This window comes from Syzygium oleosum, unplaced genomic scaffold, assembly GCF_021117445.2.
Source record: "Syzygium oleosum isolate NSW1041296 unplaced genomic scaffold, Sole_v2.1 Sole_v2.01, whole genome shotgun sequence".
Classification (NCBI taxonomy): domain Eukaryota; kingdom Viridiplantae; phylum Streptophyta; class Magnoliopsida; order Myrtales; family Myrtaceae; genus Syzygium; species Syzygium oleosum.
Window position 1 is genome coordinate 16,718,281 of NW_026607485.1, and position 9,010 is coordinate 16,727,290.

Genomic DNA, 9,010 nt, shown 5'->3' on the forward strand with positions numbered 1-9,010 from the left:
ATGTGCCCCAAACGCATATGCTATAATTCAAACTCTTGAACAGATGCATCTCCACAGCGAATTCCGTTGCTGTCTCACCTTGAAGCTCATATAGGCCATTATACTTGATTCCTTTCATTATCACTATGGCACCTCGAAGAACCTTCAGAACTCCACATTTTGAATAATATCGATACCTAGCTGAATCCAGGGCACTCAAGGAAATTAGATTTTTCTTCAACTCTAAAACATGCCTCACTCCAGTCAATGTCTTCACAATACCATCATGCATTCTGATTTTAATATCACCAACACCTATAACATCGCACTCAGAATTATTCCCCAACTGCACTTTATTACTATCCGTGCATTGATAAGTAGTAAACTAGTTCCTATTTGGTGTAGCATGAAAAGAACAACCAAAATCCATAATCCATCCATTAAACGACAAATAATCAGTGACAAACAAGACAAAATTAAATATGTTCGCTCGATTCTCTTCTGCGGATATTTTCACTCAAAATTAAATCTCGAACACCATCAAACGTCAAACTTGTTGACTCAGACGAATTACTAACAGCAGTAACAATAGTATTCCTACTGTAAGGTAATGAGGATAATAACATCAAAGTACTACTTCATCTTCAAAGTCAATATCAACTGAACTCAATTGACTAACGATCACATTGAATTCATTGGTATGATCAGTAACTGACGCACCTTCGCTCATCTTCAAATTAAACAGACATTACATCAAATAGACCTTGTTGATTGTAGATGGCTTCTTGTATATGTCTGATAGGGCTTTCATTAAACCTGCAGTGGTCTTCTCTTTCACGATATTAAACACGACATTACGAGCCAACGTCTGCCGAATAACACTTAAAACTTGTCTATTCAGCAATTCCCAATCAGCTTGCTTCATTGTCTCTGGTTTCTCCCGAGATAGGAGCAAGTGCAGTTTCATCTGATATTTATGGTGCTCAATCTGTATCTTCCAGAAACCAAAATCCTTCCCATCAAATCTGTCAATTCTCACTTTTCCTTTTTCACTCGCCATCGATTTGCTTCAACTTAGCCAAACGTAACTCTGATACCAATTGTTGCGGAAGCAAGTGATCGAATAATAAATTTGACAAAATAAGGAAATATATCGGATACCAGATTTATGTGGTTCGATTATAGTGACCTACATCCATATCACGCCCCGAATCCTACGAGCGTGCAACATCCCGCTTTAGTCATTATGAATGCGATATCCCAAAATTCGTCGCCGACCCAAACAACTAACTAACGAGAGAACACATGCGGAAGTGAACTTGAAACACCTAAACAACAATTATACCAAGGGATAGTAAAGGAAACACATTAATACACAAACAAGCGAAGCCACTTTTATAAACATAACGCCAACCTTAGGAAGGTTCATACATACAAGCCTTACTAGAGGCACTTCCTAATAGACTACTCGCATACAAAAAGGAATTGGTAGTCGGGTTAGCTTAGCTTCGCTCTCAAAAAGGGGGGAGGGGTGGTCCAAAAAGGATGAGGTATCCAAACCCATCGATCCTACTGATAGTAATCGGGAGGCGACTCAGGATCGGACTCCATGCCATCCGGGTCAGACTCCGGATCGGACACTTCCCCATCTGGGGGATCGAGGTCCATGGGATCCCAGACTTCCTCCCAAATACCACCTGTAGGAGGTCCGTCAAAACCACGAATGGGACCAAATACCACATCCCCTTCTCGGATAAACCATGCTACAAACCGATGAGCCTTCCATCCGAGTAGACCCTCGTTGACCAAGACAGTGGACTCGTGCTTCTGGTATGCCATGTCTGGACCAACTACATACTTCGTAAACTCCGTGTCTATGTCTCTAGGCACGCCAAAATGCAAGGGAGGATGACTCATGGTCGGGGGTCTAAAATGGTTAGATAACAACAATGAAATAAAACTCAATAAGTAAACTCCCTAAGCCTCGCTTAAGATAACGCGTACCTACGGAATGCCCTAAACATATAATTCTAACAACGATGGAAAACCAAACACAATGTACTTACCTTGGCTCATCCAACCTGCATTACGTGGCATAAGCTCCAATGAGCAAATAACAAGATCACATAATGCATAACCAAACTCAAACCTCAATTCAATAATCTGGACGCATGCATATTGTGACATTCTGAATTTCGACCCACTTTTGGAATAAATGAAATGTGTATATTCTTCAATGCATTTATAGTTAAATCTCGCCCGGAACTGATCATTCTCGGGATACTAACCTTTAGGGAATGGCTACCTAGGGAAATGTACATAGACCTAAGAACTCGACCATGAGTCGACCTTCGGTGACTTGAGTAACCGCAGGTCGATACACGTAAATCCTAAAAAGCCGCCCGTTAGTCAGAGATACACTAAAGTCACATTTGAGTGAAATTGGCCGTCATTTGAATCGAACTTGGATGTCGAATTTCTCGAAGTGTCACGACTAATTTATTTGAACGACGTCACATAGGCGTGGCCAACCTTAAGATTTATTGGATTTGTCGGAAATTTGGAATTTGGACTAGGAGTGGAAAATTACCATTTTGCCCTTGAGATTTTGTGAATGCATTTGATTAAGTGAAGGTTATAATGGTCTTTGGCTACCCCCTCTCCCTCTAGTGTGGCCGAAAATCACAAGACAAGAATGCCCCCATCAACTTTGCTCATTTCCCTCTTTGCCCTTAGATATTTTATGCAAGATGCAACCTTGGCCATTGATTCTTGATAGATGTGATGTGTGCTTGAATTTGGACCATTGGATGAGAGTGTAAGTGGAGTGGGTAGTTTGGTCTTTGTAGTGGGGTGGTTGACCCACTCCCACTCACCAAAGATGACAACCATTCTAGTCTCTCTCTCACTTATCTCCCTCATTTTCCCCCTTCCCCTTTTTGCTTCAGCCGAATCCTCTCCTTTCTCCCTCTCCCTTCTTCTTGGCCACCACCAGCAGCCACCACCGGAGGCGCTGCCCAACCGCCGTCCAGCTGCTACCGCCTCTTTCTTTGCTCGGTTTGCTTAGGCTCTCTAGGTAAGTGGCATTCTAAACCTTGTCTAAGCTAAGGGGTTACCAATAGGCTTATTAGGGGTTGATTAGTGGCTGTGGTTAATTGGTTTAAGGGCTAGACAAGTAGATTTGCTTGTTGGTTGTCTTCCCGGATGTTGTTGCTGCTATGCCGCCGAACTTTGCTATTTTTGTCGAGACTTTTGTGCGCCGAATCTGGGGTAGTGTTCTTCATAAAAGTTGTTAAAAACATCTTGAAGTATAATATAATTTAATTTGGGAATTTTTGGAAGTCATTTGAGGCCATTCGAAAGTCCATCTTTGGACCGAAATTAGTCTGCCGGAAACACTGTTCCTCCGACCTTCGGGTCTGTTCGAATTTTTATAAATTTTTCCAGACCTATTTTAAAAATACTTTCTTCACAAAACTTGTTGGGGACATTTGTATCTATGACATATAAAAATTTTAAAGTTTTCTAAGGATATTTGGTTACTACTTGAAATGCATTTTGAAAGCCAAATGGCCAGTCCGAATGAAATATTTTATGTCTGACTTTGGGTGACAAAAAGAGGTGGTTCTAGACAGAACTGGATTTTATATTCTCATAAAAAATGTTCATCAGGATGTTTTCTAGGACATATCCGAAATTCATAATTTTTGGAGTTGAATTACTATTTGTTTTAAAAGGAATTTCAGAACTGTACGTTGGCCCAGATTTGCCTCGAATCTGTGTATTCGGTTTTCCCTTGTTCCTTGTGGCCGCATTGTGATGCTTAGTTGTTGAATTTAATGTTGGCATGGGTGGATTAGTGTTAGTGATTTATGGTTTGATTGGTAAAGTGGAGTAATGTAGGATGTTGTGGCCGAATGCTTGCTACCCTTGTAGATGGTTTGGCGCTTGAATATGGGTGTTCTATGATGATTTGATGGCCGAGATTGAATGCCTTGGTGTGTTCACTTGTGATTGCTGAGAGGTGGCGTAAATTGTTGATTCGGTGATTGGATCGGTGATTGAAGTGGCTGAATTGATTGGTTGGAAATTGAGCATGTTTGAGTGTCATTAGGACATGTTAATATGGTGTGGTTGGAGTAAGATACATATTGCATATAATCGATAGGCCATGAGGTGTATTTACGCGGGGAAAGAAATGAAATTGAGCAAGGATGTACATGTGATCCTTTAGTCTTGATGCGTATTTACAAGAGGAATTGAGTGTGTCTTGAGGCGTGTTACGTGAGACAATGCCCGGTGATATCGGATGATAGCCAACTTGATGCGTCTCTATGCGAGTCGTGCCGTGGACTTGATGCGTATTATGCGAGTCATGTGAAGTGGTGGACCTGAGGCGTGTTACGTGGGTCGGTAATGAATGAGGAGTTGTTGGATTGACTTTATAATTGCATATGTTAGGAATTGGTGGTATTTTGAAGTGTATGGACCATATGTGGTCTGATATGTTATGATGATCCAACTAACATGCAGGGTTATATATGCATCGAGGTAAGGCTAGAGAGTGCCTTTGAATGTTATTGCATGTTGATTGAATGTGTTGGGTGTTATTCTATTTGTCTGGAGATACGTGTTAGCCTAGTGTCGCGCCGCACTTTTTTTTTTTTTTTGGGCTTTCGGGATTTGCGCGCTAAGGAGGTATTTCCGTGTAAGGGTCTCTCCCAGACCATACCTCATGTGACAGCGGATGGTAATTTCCTATTTAATCTAAGTTTGTGATTTTGGAGTTGCCACTAGTCATTATTGGTAGGTAGACTAGAAACCTAATCGAGGTACGGGAGAAATACCACGATTCTACGAACCATAGATTCTGAGTACGGGGACTTGGTTACGTTATTGATCCCGAATCGAGATCCCTAACGCCCTTTAGGTACCTGAGAACGATACGATGTCTAACGTGTCATGCAAATTTCCGAGGCTTACCCACTAATTCTATCCATTCTAATCGCAGCAAGAACCAAACAAGTATTAAATATACAATCAATGTCAATTAGATCAATCAATCCTAAATAGTCTCTAAAAATGAAAATCAATCAAAAAACATTCAAACCTTAATGAAGCTCTAGAAGCTTATTCGTTTTATGATTTACATTTTTTTTAGGGTTTTAGGGTTTTTTAGGGGTTATAACCCTTGAATTTGGGATTTTCTAAAAATGCCATTTGGGCACTTCCAAAATTTCAAATTTCACTTTTTAAGGTTGGCCCCAGTGTTTTTGGACCATTCTGTGAATTTTTAAAATTTTTGAATTTTTTTTTTCGGAAATTTCATTAATCGAGAATTGATTTTTTATGATTTTTTGAAAATTTATTTGAATTTTCCAATTTTTCAATATTTTATTGATTTTCTAAATATTTCACATTTTTTATTTGTATTTTCTGAATTTTTATGAAATTTCTAATTTTTTTTTATTTTTTTTTATTTTTTTTGTGAATTTTTTATTTTTATGAAACTTTTCGAATTTCTAAAATTTTTTATATTTTTCTGATTTTTCACACTTTTTCGAATTTTTATGTTTCTATGAATTTTTATGAATTTTTAGATTTTTTTTATTTTTTTATTTTTTAAAATTTCCCGCCGGAGTGGTGAACCGGACCGGTCCAGTTCAACCCGGTTCAGCTTGACCGAACCGGGCTTCGCCAATGCCGGTCACCTTCTCCGGCGAGCTCAGCGCCTAGAAAATGGTGCCGTTTAATGCCATTTTTCATTTAGGCATTTCCTCGAACGGTTGGTGTGCACAATCTCAAGTCTAGTGTTTTTCGAGGCCGCCGGTTTGGATTGATCTTCGGCGACCTTCCGACGGGTATTTTGCTATTCCGATTAATCCATTACAAAGTCCACATTACCCATTACCAATTTACCCCAACTGAAGTATTGCCGGACTTTTGCCGGCCGGCGAAAAACCGATTAGAAAAACCTAACCTAACACTAACCTAAAATAACATTTCCAGATTTCAAATCACTATCCTATTCGCCCTAGCCGTCTAATTCGGTTCTAACAATCAACAAAACATCAAACAAGGGCTTGGAATCACTAACTTGGATGTTTTAAGACCAAAATGGGGCTCCGGCAGGGGTCCTCGAGCTCTAGCGAGATGGTTTTAACAATGGCCGACACAATTCATGCTCGTTTAACGCCCAAAATGCAATCATGTAACACAAAACATGATCAGGAACATGTTTCCAACATCAAAATGCGAAAAAATCATCAACGAAATCACACAAGCATAAGATTCAATTCTGGAAATTTTTGGGAAAACCGTGACTATGAACAATGTTTACCTTCTTCGTTCGATGATCAGAAGAAATTGTCGAACTGATCCGCGCCTATAGGGTTGTTCCCTGACACTTGTACTTCCTCCTGGTGGTCTTGGCTTCGCCGGAAGAGCTCTGGATTGACCGGAAAAGCCTCGGTTTCAGACCTTCAAGACCAGCCGATCCGACTGGAACAACGAAGGGGAGGTTTCGGCCAAACTCCGATTCGCCGGTGCTCCGCCGTCTAGGGCGGCGCCGGACACTCGGGTGGGAACCTCAGACCCTCTCTCTCTCTCTCTCTCTCTCTCTAACTTTTTCTCTTTGGTTTCGCTTATTTCTCTCTCCTTCCTGTCTTAGTAATTTCGTCGAACACTTCTTCTTCAATGTTCAGTTTTTTCTTAGTTTTTGTTTATCCATTTTTCCCACCTCAAGATCGTTAGAACCGACTTTTGATCGGTTATAACCGATCTCTGACAACAGCTAGAGATTCTCAAGCTGTCGTTCAGGTCAAACACGTGTCTATTTGACCAGATAAGATTGGCGAAGTCGCAGGCTTGAAACGTTTTTTCTGGGTTTAATGTGACTCGGGTGAGTCGGGCGAAGAAGGTGACCAACCCGGCAGACCCGGGTTGGTCTAAATTCGCCAATTAAGCTCAATTTTGACCCAATTTTCAAAATTAAACCCCAAAATTGAATTCCCCATCACATTTCGAACCCAAATATATGATTTTCCCCAATTTTTGTTATAATTGTGTCCAAGATTTTCACATTTTTGTATTCGGGTTAATAGGGTTTTGTTCAATTTGATGTCCTAATGACCTGATTAGGAAAAATTGATGCCAAAATTGAATTGCCCACATCTGATTAACCCTCGAAATGATGGTCTCATGGTTTGACAATTTCATATTGGGCACGATTCCCAATTTGGGTTCAAAATTCTTAATTTTCAATTAAATTTTGGAGATTTTTTTTATTTTTATGTCAAATTGTGCAATTAGACCGACCATTATGCAATTCAAGGTCCCAGAATCATTTGTTGTGAAGACACTATGACTTAAAAATTACTAGAAAAAATTTAATTGCATTTTTGGTTCAATTCGAGTTTGATTTTGCCCAATTTTGGGAAAAACACATACCCAATTGAAATTTTTCAAAATTGATGATGTGTTATTGAAATTGAATTTAAAATAGGACTAATGACTATTTTTATGGAATTTTCTGATTCCATTTGCTATTTTTCTTGATTTTCTCACTTATTTTAACTAAAAGAAATTAATGAAAAATGCAAGAAAATGCTAAAAAAAATTATTTTTTTGGTTTAGAAATAGGTTTCTAGGTTTGGCCAAGATTCCTAGTCCTAATTTTGCGATTTTTGAAAATATGAAAAAAATTTTAGCTAAAAATCAGGTGTCAACAGCTGCCTCTCTTTAAGATTGAGCTCGTTAGAGGTTGATCTCAAAGACAAGATGACACCTGAATTTTTAGTCGACTCACTGAATAAGATAAGATGGAAATTTCACAACAACTGATTAGGGATCTTGCTTTTAAAATTCATAATTTAATCCAAAGGTTTTCTTTTCAAGATGTATTTTGAAAGGTTCTTAATGATTGAGAAAGAGAAACTTACCTATTTGTGAGCATCTCTTTATCGCTTATCCAAGGGCATGAATTCATGTTGGTAATGATTATGATGGTTATTCTGATTTCGTGGTTTAAGGACGAACCCACGAACCATGAACACCTGAGGCTCCTCACCTGAGGATTTGGAAATTTGCCTAGTGGTTCCTTACCAGTAGGACTTCAATTTGCCTAGGGGCTCCTCGCCTGTAGAACTTGAATTTGCCTAGTGGTTCCTCACCAGTAGGACTTTGAATTTACCTAGGGGCTCCTCACCTGTAGGACTTGAATTTGCCTAGGGGCTCCTCGCATGTAAGACTTTGAATTTACATAGGGGCTCCTCGCCTGTAGGACCTGAATTTGCCCAGAGGCTCTTCGCTTGTAGGACTTTGAATTTGCCTAGTGGTTCCTCACCAGTAGGACTTGAATTTGCCTAGGAGCTCCTCGCCTGTAGGACTTTGAATTTACTTAGGGGCTCCTCGCATGTAGGACTTTAAATTTGCCTAGGGGCTCCTCGCCTGTAGGACTTTAGATTTGTCTAGGGGCTCCTCGCCTGTAGGACTTTGAATTTGCCTAGGGGCTCCTCGCCTGTAGGACTTGAATTTGCCTAGTGGTTCCTTACCAGTAGGACTTTGAATTTGCCTAGAGGCTCCTCACCTGTAGGACTTGAATTTGCCTAGGGGTTCCTCGCCTGTAGGACTTGAATTTGCCTAGTGGTTCCTCACCAGTAGGACTTTGAATTTGCCTAGGGGCTCCTCGCCTGTAGGACTTGAATTTGCCTACGGGCTCCTCGCATGTAGGACTTGAATTTGCCTAGTGGTTCCTCACCAGTAGGACTTTGAATTTGCCTAGGGGCTCTTCGCCTGTAGGACTTGAATTTGCCTAGGGGCTCCTCACCAGTAGGACTTTGGGAAGACTTCAAACAATGAATGCCTTGATCGTGAGTTATGTGATTTTGAGGTTTCACTAACCTTTGTATGGTTTTTTTAGTTGACCAAAAACTATTTTGAAAAGTAGTTTTGAAATTAATCAAAACTGTTTAAAACGTGATTTTTTCTTAGCTTACCACAAACTGTTTGAAAACTTGATTTTAAGTTGACC